Below are 16,831 nucleotides of genomic sequence, written 5' to 3'. Positions count from 1 at the left end.
AGGGATACAAATATGAGGAAAGTATGTACACTTTGTCAGAAATTCAAACGAGTAAAGACGTGGGCAAACAAAACCGACCTATCTTTATGGAGATTATAAAGAATTGTGCTGTGTTTAATATTTATATCCCTATATCCCATAGGCTATTGAATAGAGGATTTTAAAAGGAACTATGACGTTCAAGATATTTTATTACATGAATCGTTCAAATGGACATTTTAGATAAAAAAAACCGCGGAGTGCTATTAAAGTAGAGGGTGGAAATTGGAGATAGGGGTGAAAATGCACCCCTTCCAGTTCTTTCAGTTCAGTCTTTTAATTGTAGCTCGAAAACGAAGCAAAAATTCGCTGTAGTTCATAGGAAAAATTATTTAGAGAATTGAATTTCCCATAGAAATAGCTTATTTAAAACAAATTAAATATAAAATTAAGCAAAATAATCGTTAATAAACAATTTGAAAAAAAAAGCAAAAAATTCGATTTTCTGATTTTTTTACATTTTTGACTCTAGTTTTTTTGAGTAAAGATAGATATAGGCATTTTTTCATAGAAAAAAAAGTAGATAACATTTCCTTCAAAACGAGAGGTTGTAAAATATTTTTGGATGAAAATTAACTGATATGGCCGCTTAAACTTTTCAATTTCCGTCGTGTTTACCCTTATACGTTTTAATTCTCATTTTTTGCAAAAAAAGAAGGAAATAAGACGTTCAAGGATTTTCACCAAATTACTTTTTCGAGGGGTAATTAAAAATGAAAAACCGCGGGGTGCTATTAAATTAGAGGGTTGAAATTAAAGATAAGGGTGAAAATACACTTTTGCAGTTTTTTAAATATAGCACGAAAACGAAGCAAAATTTCGGTATAGTTCATAGGAAGAATTTTGTAGAGAATTAAATTTCTCATGGAAATGGCTTATTTAAAAAACGTAAAAGGAAAATTTTATGTAAAAAATCGTTAATAAACAATTTTAAAGAAAGCAAAAAAAGATAATAAAATATAAAAACTATAATAAATTTTTATTTATATTAGTTTTTAATGAAATAATTTAGTAAAAACTTGAGAATTTAAGAACAATAAAGTTTGAGTTTTAAAATCAAAATTTCAATTTTTCAAATTTGTATTAGGACATTATTTGATGTTATAAACAGATTTGTTTTATAAACATGTTGTGTAAAATAATAAATAATAGTACTTCTCTCTTGAGTATTTTCGTATTTTTTTAATTTATGAACACCTTGTATATCTACAGTGGCTCTATACAAGACAGTGGCGACAATAGCAACAAAACCCCGCCCATCCGCCATGTTGTATCTAATGTCAAATTCAAAGTAACTTTTACAAAAAATAAATTAAGTACAAAAGTATTTTTCTTATAAATTTTTAGAGATTTTCAGCAAATAATTCCCTTGGAAAGTGATTTTAAATAATGTATGAATGTGCAATAGGGGAGGATAAATATATAACAATAGCAACTATTGGTTTTTATTTTCTAGGCAAGTAAAATTAAACATACCTACATTACATGAATTGGCTTTACATTACTAAAACAAATACTTAATACCTACTAATGATAGTATTTGTTACAATAAATGTCCAGCAACACTTTTACTTGCAAGCTTTTTTATGCTTTTTGGCATTTTTTGGAAGTTACTTTTCATCGGAACATAATAAATCTTTCAACAATTTTATTTTTGATCTGATGGCAGTTTGAAACATCTAAATTTAAACCTGACATTTCTTAAAAAAAAAACTGTTTTAAATTTATGTTTTGTAAAGATGTATAGCAAAATATTTTGTAAAAACACTTTCCATCTGCAAGAAACAAAATATCGCTTTATTGCAAAAAAAAAAGAGTGAATGTTCTCTAATTCTCTTAAATAAATTCTGAAAATGTTTTATAAATTGGCGTTTTAGAACCAACAGCATGTACAAGTTTTTGATGTTTCAATGATATTTTGAGCAATATATCCACACATAGGTATTATAAAGACAATTTAATTATAGTAAATGCCGGTAGCAAATAACAGTAATTCCACAAATAATGTTTAATTTTCTGTATAACTATCCCTTAACACATAATACCCAATACAGTATTACTCATAATAATCAAAATTAAAATAAAATAATATAAATATTGAATAACACCATAAAAACGTTCCTGACACATTACAGATGAGTTTGACACTTGATGCAACATGGCAGCTAAAATCACATGGACCAATTAAAAATAATACACTCTATTGTCGCCATTGTCTTGTATAGTCACTGTAGTTTCATCTAACTTTACATGTTGTCCCCTACCCTCTCTCTCTACATTCCATCCGTAGTATATTATATTACATCTACTTATTAATNCACTGTACATACATTATTAATAAACTTTATTGTTCTTAAATTCTCAAGTTTTTACTAAATTATTTCATTAAAAAACTAAAATAAATGAAAAATATTATTTTTTGCTTTCTTTAAAATTGTTTATTAACGATTTTTTGCATAAAATTTTCCTTTTACATTTTTTAAATAAGCCATTTCGATGAGAAATTCAATTCTCTACAAAATTTTTCCTATAAACTATACCGAAATTTTGCTTCGTTTTCGTGCTATATTTAAAAAACTGCAAAAGTGCTTTTTCACCCCTATCTTCAATTTCAACCCTCTAATTTAATAGCACCCCGCGGTTTTTTCATTTTTAATTACCCTTCGACCAAGTCATGTGATGAAAATCCTTGAACGTCTTATTTCCTTCTTTTTTGCAAAAAATGAGAATTATAGCGTATAAGGGTAAACGCGACGAAAATCGAATAATTGGCTAAGTTTGAACGGCCATATATCTGTCAATACCTATACCTATCTTTACTCAAAAAAAACAAGAGGCAAAAAAGTAAAAAAAAAACAGAAAATCGAATTTTTTGGTTTTTTCAAATTGTTTATTAACGATTTCTTGCTTAAAATTTCCTTTTAATTTTTTTAAATAAGCCATTTCGATGGGAAATTCAATTCTCTAAATAATTTTTCCTATGAACTATAGCGAAATTTTCCTTCGTTTTCGAGCTACAATTAAAAAACTGCAAGGGATGCATTTTCATCCCCATCTCCAATTTCCACCCTCTAATTTAGTAGCACTCCGTGGTTTTTTCATCTAAAATGACCCTTTGAACGATTCATGCCATAAAATTGCTTGAATGTCATAGTTCCTTTTAACCCTGTTTTTTTGGATATAAGTATTCAACAGCCTATCAGGCGTTCGTCCTTTATTGAACATTTCAACAGGTTTAATGGGTATAAATAAACTTTATTTAACGTATTATTTATCGAAATAATTAGTGACAACAGATAAAAAAGTGTTTGTATCATCCTATCAATTCGGCAGCTCGGCCTAATTGGTAGCTTCACCTTCAATACGACTCGGTCCGCGAAGGCGGTGCCTTTAAATATTTAAATAAGGAACAGGAATTTGTCGGTTAATTAAACAAATTTAGATAAAGTTAACTCGCAGCGTTGTTAAGTCCGGATGAATTAATTTCGACCCGTTAATAAAATAAATTAGCCAAAAAACCCCTTCCACTGTACATTATTAATTCGCGAACTTCCAAATGACCACGGTTATGAATAAATAATGGCAGCGGAGTAATACATTTAATGCGTTAATCATTTAATTTGGAAATCGAGGGGGTTTAAATACTTTATGCATAACTAATAAAGCTTAGCGACTTAGTGCCGCGTAATTCCCTTATAGAACTTATTTGCGATACGGAATATTAATAATTTTCAAAGGCGATGGAATGGATTTGTTAATTCCTAATGGCGTTTTTGGAAATTGCTGAAAATGAGAACGTAACCTTATTTTCTGTGTTTCCATGCTTCATCCTCAAAGACTGTGCATCTGTGAGGCGTAAGCCAGTATTTTATGTAATTTCAGTAAAACTTTTGAATATTTACTCCACAATCGTATTTATTATAGTGTCAGTAGCAAAATTTCAGTTCGTCAACATGGATTTATAAAAGGGTAGATCTAACTTAATTACAGTCGCACAATTTATAGCTGAATCCATTAATAAACAATTGCAAATAAACGTTATTTATACAGACTTTTCGAAGGCGTTCGACAAATATTAATATCAAAGCTTAACAATTTGGGTCTCTCGAATTCCCTGTTACAATTATTTGAATCTTATTTGTCAAATAGATTCCATTATGTCCTACTTAAAGGATGTAAGTCCGTATATTACTTGGCCATGTCGGGAGTTCCGCAAGGATCTGTTCTTGGGCCCCTACATTTTTATCAATTATATCATCAATTGCTTAGATATTAATTACCTTTTCTATGCTCATGACTTGTAAATATTCGTAATCATTGAAAACATCGACGATTGTGTACGTCTTCAAAATAATTTGATTCAAATTGACAACTGGTGCCAATTGTATAGACTTCCTATGAATGCTGAGAAGTATAACAATATCTTACACTTCAAAACCATAAAAAATAATGTTTGACTATAACACAGCCCCACAAAAAAAAGGATCGGATCTGGTATTCAGACCCATGTATTTTTTTTCCGCTGAATCCGAATCTGCCTTCAGATAAGGCCCAACGGGTCCGAGTTTTCGGGAAAATTTAAAAAACAGGTCAAAATTCACAAAAAAACGTCATTTACGATCGACGAAAGTTATAAAAAATCAAATTATTCTACCAGCTCACTAGATGTATGATTTTTCACTCGTTTAATTCCAATGTATCATCATAGAGCTGGCCCAATTTCATTCAAAAACAGAAAATAGATGAGATTTTTTGTATAGGGAGAAAATTTCCGAATATTTCTGAGGCGAAACTGAAAGAAGGTGTATTCGATGGACTTCAGATTCGGATATTGTTCAAGGATGCAACATTCATCACTACAATGAGTAGCGTTGAGAAGAGTACTTGGACTAGTTTCAAAGTTGTAGCGACAAATTTTTTAGGAAACAACAAGAGTCCTAAATACGAAGAAACTGTATCAAATATGATAAAAGACTTCCAAGATCTGGGATGATTGATGAACTACAAGTTGCACTTCCTTCATTCACATCTGGATTGGTTTCCTGAAAATCTTGGAGATTATAGTGAAGAACAAGGCGAACGATTTCATCAGGATATGAAGGTTATAGAACAGCGATATCAAGATGGGATGAAAACATGAGGGCCGATATTTGTTGGTTATTAAAAAAGGAAACGAAAAATAGAGGGACTAAACGAAAGCGTAACCCTTTCCATAGATCCTTTGAAGAAAAGAGAACACGTTGTAGCAACAAAAATAAGAATGATTTGTAGATATTGTTTTCTTGTGTTTATAAAGTACAGAACTCTACAAGTTTTATTGCATTATCAATCCTCTAGGCTCATCTCTCAGTACAAAAAGTAGATGGATAGATGGGTGGATGGGTGGGTTTTGTAGGTGGTACTGGTAGATGAACAAATATGCGTATTCATGCATGAACGACTGGATAGAAAGATGTATGAATTCATAAATAAGTGGGTGGATAAAAAGATCGATCCAGAACTCTGCAACACGAATTATGCCATGGCGTTTTTAAGCATTTTGATCTATTTTCTGTTTTTGAATGAAATTGGACCAGCTTGTCTGACTCTATAATGATAAATTGGAATTAAACAAGTGAAAAATCATACGTCTAGTGAGCTGGTAGAATAATTTGATTTTTTATAACTTTCGTCGATCGTAAATGATGTTTTCTGTGAATTTTGACCTGTCTATTGAATTTTCTCGAAAACTTGGATTCAGCGGAAAAAATACATGGAAATACATGGGTCTGAATACCAGATCCGATCCTTTTTTTTTGAGACTGTAATTTTAGTGGTGTTACTTTAACTCAACCTAACACTTTTTGGGATCTCGGTGTTATTTTTTATAATAAGCTATCTCTCAACTCGCATATTGAAAAAATAATATCTGAAGCCTGTAACTCGTATGGTTTCGCAGTCAGAAACGATGATGTCCTTTGAATGTTGAATCCTGGAAAATTTTTGGTCGTCAGTCAATTTTTGCGATGCTCAATTCCAATTCTATGAATTTCAATGAAGATTTTGATTGATCTTTTGATGAATTCACGCACAGTTTTGATGGAATCTGGGGTGATCGCAGATTTCGGTTGACTAACATGCTATGCTGTTCATAATTTATGTCCTCACGGCCGTTTTTTAATCGCGTGTGCTACTATGAACTCTGCCACGGAATAAACAATCATCGCCTAAACTTGGTTCATCAATTGAAACGTTTCGGCAAAAGTTTCATCAAGTTTAAAACAAAACTTAGTACATTTGTTGTTGTTCATTTGTTGTACTTATTCATTTTTGTACCGATGGCAATGACAAAAACATACTGTCACTTCAGACGCAATAACTCCACCCCCATTCGTCCAAATATCATGAAATTAAGATAGTAAGACAGTATCAGTGGAGGATCTGTCTTCTGGACGCATATAATAGCCAATAGATAGACTCCAAATACTTATTTTTGCATAGTTCTGTTTAGTTTGAAACGCACCTTGTATATTCTTGACCTTATTACATAAATTACTGCTATTTATACTATTTAACGACAATGGATAATAAAATTCATTTATGAACGGCTGATATACTTAGTTACAATCTAGAATTGTTTATTAACTAAATTTAAAAAAAAATAATTTTGCGTCATTACCCTTTATTGTAAGTAAATATAACTCACAAAAACAAAAATAATAATTAAGTAAATGTCTTCTTCTTCTCTTTCACTGAATGAATTTAGTCAAGCTGTAACAGAGACTCTTGAACTATCATGAAATTCTGCTTCTTCTTCTCTGCTTACGAAATGAAGATATTGGTCAGTGTCTAATGTTGCACTCTGAGCCTTGAAAGTTAAAAAGTCCTTCCGCGAGCAGGGTAACTCACATCATAAGACCCAACAAATTTATCATATTTTTGCAATCTTTGCTAGTGTTGACAAAAGTCAAAAGATTTTCAACGAATCTATATACATTCCTTTGAAATTATTTTGAAACAGATTCCAAGGTAATGAAATGCAAATCCGTTATTAAAGAAATGAAGAGATGATAAGAGTAAAACCCTTAATAGAGTTTTCCCAATATCTTACACTAAAAAAGAAAGAAAGAATGGCTCTTGTTGTAACTGAAAGAAACAGACATTGAATTTATTTATTCTATTTTCTAAAATTTGGATGGATTCATGGATTTTTTCAATATTTATAGCCGATTTTATATATTATTATATTTTATAGCTACAAATCAAATAAGTGAAAAATCGGCTAGAAATATTGAAAAAATCCATGAATCCATCCAAATTTTAGAAAATAGAATAAATAAATTCAATGTCCGTTTCTTTCATTTACAGCAAGACCCATTCTTTCTTTTTTAGTGTAAGATATTGGGAAAACTCTATTATGGTTTTTACTTTTATTCTTATCTAAATACAGAAATCTGTTTCCCAACCTTTATCTCAAATGTGTGTTAAATCTCTTAAAATTTCCCATATGCGAAAGTATAATATTTGCAAATTAAATTGAATAAACAGTTACAAAAATGAACAATGGCGCTTCACGCATACAATACGTATAAAAATGGCTGATCAAGTCCGTCTTAGACAAAACATGAAATGTCTCGTTAATAAACTGTTAACTCGATCAGATGTCTATAAAAAAAATCAATAATTGAACAAACATGTCAAGCTCTGGTGACACTGCTGTTTACAAATGAAATTGAAACTTTGTTGATATCTTAAAATACGCTAATAAAATGTACAAAAATTTAAAAAATTATAGATATACAACCTCTAGTAACACCAGATTGTGTATTTTCCGTAGTACTTAAATTTTTGCATTTTCTGAAAAATCCCTAAATAAGCAGTTTGTATTATTTAGGTACGTTTTGCCATTTGGTTGGAGCATAACACAATACGATTACCCAGTACCTACATAAAAAGTGGTTTTGTACAGCAATGCATATTATTTATATGGTTAACTGAATATTCATAAAAACTTTTCAATTTAAACACGATAATAAACTTTTTCTTATTTATTTGATCAATTTATTCGCGGTTAATCATGCAACTATGACTATTCAAATATTTGTATAGTAATTCGTAATTCTGATACATATTTACATAATTATTTAGTAAAATACAAGTGAAAAATGTCGTTATTTTTAAATTTATCTGAGTTAGGGTAGTGTCTTCAAAATATAGAAAAAATACGTCAGCTAATAATATGGTAATAGTTATTTATTTTACTAGACGGTAAAAAAATATTTTATGGCGCATGAATTAATTTCGCGAGTCTATAATATAATACGTTTTGTCGTCGTGTATAATATTGTTTTTCTCTATAGAAAGTTTTAAATTAAAAACATTAAAAAAATGAATTACTAATTAAGTCACGTTTCATAATCTCAGTGGGTAGTAGAGGTTACTACGGAGAATGAATAGCAACTGAACAAATAACTATTCTTTCATTCTCCTCTGCTAATTCTGCTTTGTTTTAACCTCTTTGTTCTGCACAAAGCAAAATGTAGGACTGTGTTATAATGAACTTGAAGAAAAACTTCCTTCAGATGTGGAGAAAGATGCTTTAAAGGCCAAGGGAAAACTATTGCCCCAATAATTGCGACTTATATTATACAAGACTTAATATCAAGAAAAACTGAAGTGTCCAAAAAAATTTTCAATGATGGAATAGAACATTTTTGCAGCTTTACATCTGTAGTTTGTTACATACTAAAAGAATAGTAATTTCGGGAAGTGTTAATTGTACGATTAATTCATATTAGTACAAATGAAAATGAAAATAAGTTGTATATGAATAAATAACAATAAGCAAGCTGAAGTATTTTATGTTGGTACACTTGCTGTTAAACTTTATACTTTAGCATTTGCTGTAGGAAAAAATTGTTGGCAAAATTTAATTTTCACCACAACCTGTACAAAAGCTTTAAAATCCCGACATAGAATGAGTGATTAATCCTGATTGGATATAGGAGAGGATACAAAAACTTTATATAAAAAAAACATGCAGAGACTTGATACAAATTAAAGTTTCCTAACAACATAATGCATGTTGTAATCTCGGATATACCGAACAAAATATATTTATTACAACGCCAACTATTAAAAATTAAGCAGCTGTGCAAACAAGTGAAGGAGCATCGTTCGCAACCCAACATAAACTGGAGCAGCCTACTTGCTAGATATTTTTGCAGAAATGTATTTTATTATTGGTCGTTATACGAAGCAATGTAATGCTGTCGGCAACATCAATTAAAGTAAGCTGTACAAAATATCTCCAGTGAATTGTTTTTAAAATACACTAATCTTAGTTAATGGCTTCGACAAAACTGCTGGGTGCTGCTAACACACTTGACAACTTCCACAGAATAGAAAATTATACAAGCAAATCAAACAAGAGTTGTTTTGAAGAGAAATAATTAAGGAAAGTTACTTTATTTGGTTATCTGATTACAAGTAACTTATAGTGTTCATTTCCTAAATCCAGATTCGTAAGAGTCATCAACGTGTTATCCATTAGTTTATCTCTCCTTATCTTAAACCAATATAGTCAAAATAAACGCAGACAAGTAAAAATACAGTTACATGAACCTGTACCCAAACGTAATCCAAAAAATTGGAAGTTAAGAATGTAAGAATGATATAGACAGACTCATTAATTTTTTGTTTAGTCTCAGACTTTTTGAATTATTTACCAACAAGTAGGTTGAAAATGTCGAAACGATGTGATTCCAAGGAGTATTAAATCGAATACCAGACTTTGAAATAAAATACACAAAGAAAATATCAGGTTTGCAATACCCTGGGTAATCATAGCCAAAGCTAACAATATAAAATAAACTATGAGTAGGCGTACTAGTCGTATTTTTCTTTGAAGTAAAGGAAAATAATACCTAGGAAAGTTCATGTTATTTGTTTTCAAAAGCAATATAAAATCAAAATAGTTTTTCTATTAAATGTACAAGTTGTACAGAGGTAAATGAACTACTCTGAGGGTAGCTTCAGATCAATTTCAACTATTATTGATTTATATCAGAATCAGTTAAGCGATTCACATTCATCAAGTCTTCTGTGATCGTTGGTAAATATCTGAGAATGAGAAATATTTCTGTTTGGATAACCATTCATATATTATTGTCGAACCAATATTGCATTTCCATTTGCTTTTCCGTAACAGAAATTAATATCACGATATTTCATATCTGAGAATTCATATGCCATTTTTTAATTAAAAATGGATTGATAAACAGTTAGTTTCAACGACTTTCAAATTACATACCATCATTCATAATAATCGCCAAGACAAAAAAGTTGTGAGAAATATGTTTTTCGATGGTAAGCAATCTGCCCTCTAGCGACGCCTAATAAAACTTTTCTGTATTAGGACAACAGATGTTAACCTACATAGCGCGTGTACCGAATATGAGGTTGCTAGCAATTGAATTAAACAGGTTATTTATAGTATACAGGGTGTCCCCGGTGGTGGTGATACACAAAATACAAAAATTTAATTATCTTGACAACCGTCCATTTTTTCATAAGTCATCAAGTATACCTTTTTGTAGAAAAGTAACAGGGCTATCTGCCTGCGAGGGTGAAATGTCAAATTTGACAGCTCTGTCAAAGTTGCGTAAATTTTAGAACATAATTTCGACCGTCCTTGTATAATAAAAAATATTTTATTCAATTTTAAATGTACAAAGATACATTTGAATTAGTTGCTTTGATCCCCCAAATTTCAAGTTAATCAAAGTAACCCTTTAGAAATTATGGGCAATATTAATTTTTCAACTTCTTACTTTGAGTGACAATAACTCCTCAACAATGGCACCTAGGTAAAAAGTTTATATGAAGTACTAGCACTCTTTTGACCTGTTCTATATAATCCTTTATTTTTTCCCCGTAGTTACCGGACACCCTGTATTAAACAACAAATTTAAAAGTTTTACTAAACGAATATAGCGAAAAGCTGTACGAATTTAGTAAAACTGCATTTCTTACGAGATTTGTTTATACTATTCTTTCGCATTTTGTGTTAGTGTTAGTAGGTAATATTATAAGCAAATAGTGATAGATATAAAAGCATTACAAAGTTACTAATTTAAAAAAATTCATAATAGGTACTTGTGTAGGATTTATGTAACCTAATAACCTGATGGCTTTGTTTATTTATACAGGGTGTAAGAAGATTGACTGCTATTCCTCTAGCATGATATAGAGTAATCATAAGTGAACAAAAAAGTTGTATATTACAGCGGCGTAAGATTAACAATTTTCAAAATACAGAGAGTATTAATATTGGGGAGTTTCGTCACAAAGTGACAACAGCACTTAACTTAATGTTACACAGCTGCACACCACGTTTGCAAGCGGCAGACTTGTCCTACGGAATAATAAAAATGTAAACAAATATTACTGCGAAACATTTAGTAAATTTTAAGACAATTGTTTTCCAGTTTTTAAATAATTAAAATAAAATGTATCGATTGTGTAGTACGAAGATTGTGTTGTGCTTAAATTTTAGTAATTACGAATCTCTTAAAACAGGAACTTTTATTCAAATTATAAATTTGTAAAATATGTAATTAAAATACCCAAAGATTCACGTCGTCTAAATAATCATACGTTTGAAAAATAATTTAGGTACTTACCAAAAAGCAAAATGCATTAATTTTTAAACGCAGAAATAGAAAGCAAACTACAAAATATGCTCAAAATGTCCACCATCATTTTCGATGCACATACGACACCTTCGAATCCGATTTTGTAGAAAATTGAAAGGCGAAACCGAAAATATGATGGTTGTTACCGTAAAGCAGTGGCGTACTATTTTATTTAGACAAATATGACACCGGCATCCTGTATCTCCACCACTGGACAATGTTTACATAAATACACGTGCCCAATTTCAAATTATTTCACTTACTAATTATGAAATTATTTAAAAAACTTAAAAATATTTTTGGAGTATCATTTTAACTAAGCGTCCTAGATAAAAACTTTACAAGAAAGATTACCCTTAAAATTCACCAAATAATTCATTTTTGGTCACCATTTGTGAATCACCCTGTATAGTAAAGTGACAATTCATGTAGTAAAGTGCCATTTTAGTAGATGATTTTGAATTTAGTAAAATAGCATTATTATCAGTCAAACTGCGAAAAAAAAATTAAATAAAAATTTGAATTTTGACAAGCTGNTGGGTTTCGGGGCTAATTTTGGGATGGCGCTTGGAGGGTCGATTTGGGCCCATCTTGGAATCGCATTCCACGCGAAAATTTTTTGGCGTAAGCCTATTTTAATTTTCTACGAATTAAAACAAATGATCGGGTGTGAATTAAGGGTACATTTTTTGTTTTAGTCATTTTCGGGTCAAGGGAAAGATTTTTCTTATATTTTTAAGGTATTTGGGACAAGAAAGAAATTTTTATTTTTTTTTAATTTTTTCGATCACGTGATCGATCGAAACTTCAACTACATAAGATTCACTTCGTCCAAATAATCATACGTATTAAAAATCATTTAGGTACTACCAAAAAGCAAAATACAGTAATATTTAAAAAAGTACAAAACAAACTACAACATATTCTCAAAATGTCCACCATCATTTTCGATGCACATACGACACCTTCGAAACCAATTTTGTAGAAAATTGAAAGGCGAATCTGAAAATATGATGGTTGTTACCGTAAAGCAGTGGCGTACTATTTTATTTAGACAAATATGACACCGGCATCCTGTATCTCCACCATTGGACAATGTTTACATAAATACACGTGCCCAATTTAAAATTATTTCACTTACTAATTTTTGAATTATTTAAAAAACTTAAAAATATTTTTGGAGCTTAACACCCTGTATCATTTTAACGAAGCGTCCTAGATAAAAACTTTATAGGAAAGATTACCCTTAAAATTCACCAAATAATTCATTTTTGGTCACCATTTGTGAATCACCCTGTATAGTAAAGTGACAATTCATGTGGTAAAGTAACACTTCAGTAGATGATTTTGAATTTAGTAAAATAGCATATTATCAGTCAAAATGCGAAAAAAATTTTTTTTTTAAATTTGAATTTTGACAAGCTGTAATTTGAAAAGTAACGTAAAGAAAAAAAAATGTTCCATACTGACTACCATTATTTTACCATGCTGATTTAGTCACAACGTGCTATTTTTTATTGCAAATATATTGCACAGTCATATATAAAAAATTCATCGATTGCAGCGCCATCTATCAGGAATAGAAAACAATATTTCAGACCTGCAATAAAAAATGGAAGTTCCTATTTAATATTTCAAACTTACCCTCCTACGCCCTACCTACAAGGAGGGGGGGGGAATAAATTTTAGCACTAATGGACATTTTTGTCGTAAAGTGCTTCTAGAGATATTTGAGAGTTTCAGGTTAAAAAATTCACCAGGTATATCAGGTTGGGATGTCTTTTTGTATTAATTATACAGAGTGTTTGTATACAAGGACGAAATATTTTAGTGGGGATTGCCGAAGTTATTTTGTGAAAAAAAGTTCATATAAACGTATGTCGAAATATACTTCGTTTCCGAGATACAAAATGTTTAAGTTTTAATTAATTTATTTATTTTTATTAATTATCTCAAAGAATTTTAAAGATCATTGACTCGAAATTTGTTGTATTGTATTGTATTTTATTTGAAAATATTGACAGCAACCTACTAGATCAGGGGTTCTCAAACTGTGGTACAGGGGGTACGCGGGGCAGGTTAATGAAAAATTAAACCATTTTTATTTCTTTCCGTTTCGTAATCACGCAAGGTTATAATTTAATAGTGGAATCTAATTGAATACTTGTGTGGTACTTCTCATTAATTTTTTGTTATGCGTTTCAAATATATTTCCAAATATATTGTGTTTTTGATGTAAAATATGTTTTTAATTTAACCGCCACCCCCAACACCCACCCCAAGGGGGTACGCAAAATTTTAATTTTTCATTAAGGGGTACAGCTAAAAATACGCAACTTGCAATAAAATGTTTTATTTTTTTCTCAAAAAACGGTGCATCCTACGAAAAAAGAGACCAATTTCATTCAGAATTGATGGAGAATTTCTAAAAAAAATAAAAAAAAGGGAAAAGTCAGTGGCGTGTCATTTTTTAAAGGTTGTGGCATTCTCGCACGAAAGCCACTGGTGCAAGTAGAAATATTCGGATCACCCCAAAAAATGCACATTTATCTCGCCAAAGCGTTTTTCAAACTTTGAGTCAATTTAAAGCTCTTTGAAATAATTAATAAAAATAAATAAAAAAATTAAATTTAAACACGACTGTATCTCGAAAACGAAGTATATTTCGACCTACGTTTATACGAACAATATATCTTCGGGAATCACCCCCTATAATATTTAGCACTTATTTACAAATACCCTGTATTTAGACGTATCAATTTTAGTTTTTAACTTTTGATAATTATTAGGTATTTATTACTAGTGCTACTATCTACTTGACATTGCCGGTATAATTCAATGCAGCCCATGGAATTAGATGTCTTCTGCAATATAAACAGTAACGAATTTTGTCTGTGGACTTAGATATCTTTTGTATACCTAGATTTCTGGAAAACATTGACTTCATTTATTGTTTTTTTTTAACGACTGAAATATTAAGAATGCGATTATTTTATAGTTTCACAAATATTATCCGGGTACACCGAAACAAGCAACGCGACAACATACTGGCCCAATAGACCCAAATAAATAACGTAATTCAACTAACATTTCCACTGCAGGTCCCGATAACACTCCAAGAAAGCAATATGAGGGGGTTCGACTTATGATCCTTTCCCGTACAGCCAATATTTTCCGCCTGTTTTACAGACCTTCCCAGAACAGTTACAGCAGTAAACGTGCCAGTATGTGAGTTTCGGTGAGGAAGAGAACGCTCCTCTTCCATTCAGCTGTCTAACTCGGTTTTTGTTACGCCCCGGCGCGAAATAGCATCGGCACCGTTAAATTCCTGTTTGTGTAAATTGGAACCAAAATACTTTTACGTTTGGTACAAGGAAACCTAACAAACCACCATGAGCCGTTAGAATTATACAAAGTAAATGTTGCGCACACAGACCAACAAACTAAGTAATTAAAAATAATTTTGTGTAGAACAGATTAATTTAATATTACAATAAATTGTTATTTTAAATTCCCATATTTTTTTCTACATTATTGTGGACTAAGCGTCGAACACTAAAAAACTGCTGTACTGTTGCGCTATGCCTTTGAAGGCGGCACAATCGGCTCTGTGCTCGCACATGATTAAAACAGGAATGGTCGAAACCTGCACTGTTTCATTTTAATAATTTAATTTTAAGATAATCCAATACTGACTTAAAAAATTATGTTACAACTTTACAAGTTAATGGTTTTCAACAAGTTCTTTTTGCATTGTAAACTATACCACTGTTTGCATTCACCCTGTATACATACACAGAATATCACTTACTTTTCAGTTTTATGATGAAAAAAATTTCAGAGCCTTTACCTACCCGCATACCTATTAAAGTTGATTTATAATCCATTAATTATAATTACGGGCCCGGTTACAGACTAACATTTTAATCACACACTAAGGAAGGTGCACTAAAAATGTCAATAAAAATAAATAATGGTCATGTCTCCATAAAAATGTCTTTAGAAAGAATGTAACAGCCGAGCCGAGATCCAGGTAGCAGCCGCGGAGAATGTGTTTAGTTTTATCTAATATTTACAATAGTTTTCAGATAAAGTATATTTTATAGCTAAAGATTGATTCACTGATTCTATTAATTAGTAACGAAGATATTGGGAGGCACTGTACTATTAAGAATCTTAAAAAATCAAAGCCAAATAGGCACAGTTAAATAACATTTAAAAAAAATAAATAAAAACAGAAATGTATAAATAAATTTTGAATTAGGTATCTGAGAAAAATTGAAGAAACAACTCAAAAGAGAAATATAATTAAAAACATTGTCTATAAATTAGCTAACTAACAGAAAAAACATAATAAACTTGTTATTAATGACCACTGTTTATTAAATGTAATGTTATTAATAGAATGATATTTTCATTAAAACACTGTACTAAGATAATACTGTTATAGTCTAGTCGAATTAGAGTCTGGACGTAAAAAAATTATTAGTAGACATTTTATTGCACTGTATGATGTGAAGAATATGTAAAATGATAATATCAAAAAACTAACTCAAAAAAAGTGACGCTAAGCTGGTAAAATAAGTGGCAAAGGTCCAACGCGAAAAAATCGTTTTCGAAAATTGCGCATTATTATTGCAAAAATCGATGGATGTTGATGAAATTTATAAAAAAGACGATCAATCTAATGATCAACATGTGTGCCACGGGCCAATTTGATTGACCATGAAATGTTGCTCCAGGTATTTGTTAATTAATTTCGTTCGTTTTTTTAGAAGTTAATATCGCAGATGTAGGTTCTAATTGATCCAAACAAACGTATAGAAATAAAAAATTCAAAAAGTTGAAATTAAGTTGCTCTTTACTTAACTAACAAAGTATGATGTACAAAACAGCGTTATAAATAAATTGTCCCAAGGTCAGGTAAAAGCCGCTCGGGAATTTGCTCATTTTGCATTTGGCTTATCCTTATTTTAGAGAATAAAAATATTTTAGTGTTTTACTAGAAAATTACTTGGTAAATCGGTTTTTGGGCTAGGATTCGGGTTCAGCATCAGAAAATACACAAAATCTATGTAGGTCTTTGGTGCAAAAAATTTTTTTTGTGGGGTTATTTT

The sequence above is a fragment of the Anoplophora glabripennis genome, unplaced genomic scaffold (assembly GCF_000390285.2).
Source record: "Anoplophora glabripennis isolate ALB-LARVAE unplaced genomic scaffold, Agla_2.0 scaffold43, whole genome shotgun sequence".
Classification (NCBI taxonomy): domain Eukaryota; kingdom Metazoa; phylum Arthropoda; class Insecta; order Coleoptera; family Cerambycidae; genus Anoplophora; species Anoplophora glabripennis.
This window is presented reverse-complemented; position numbering follows the sequence as displayed.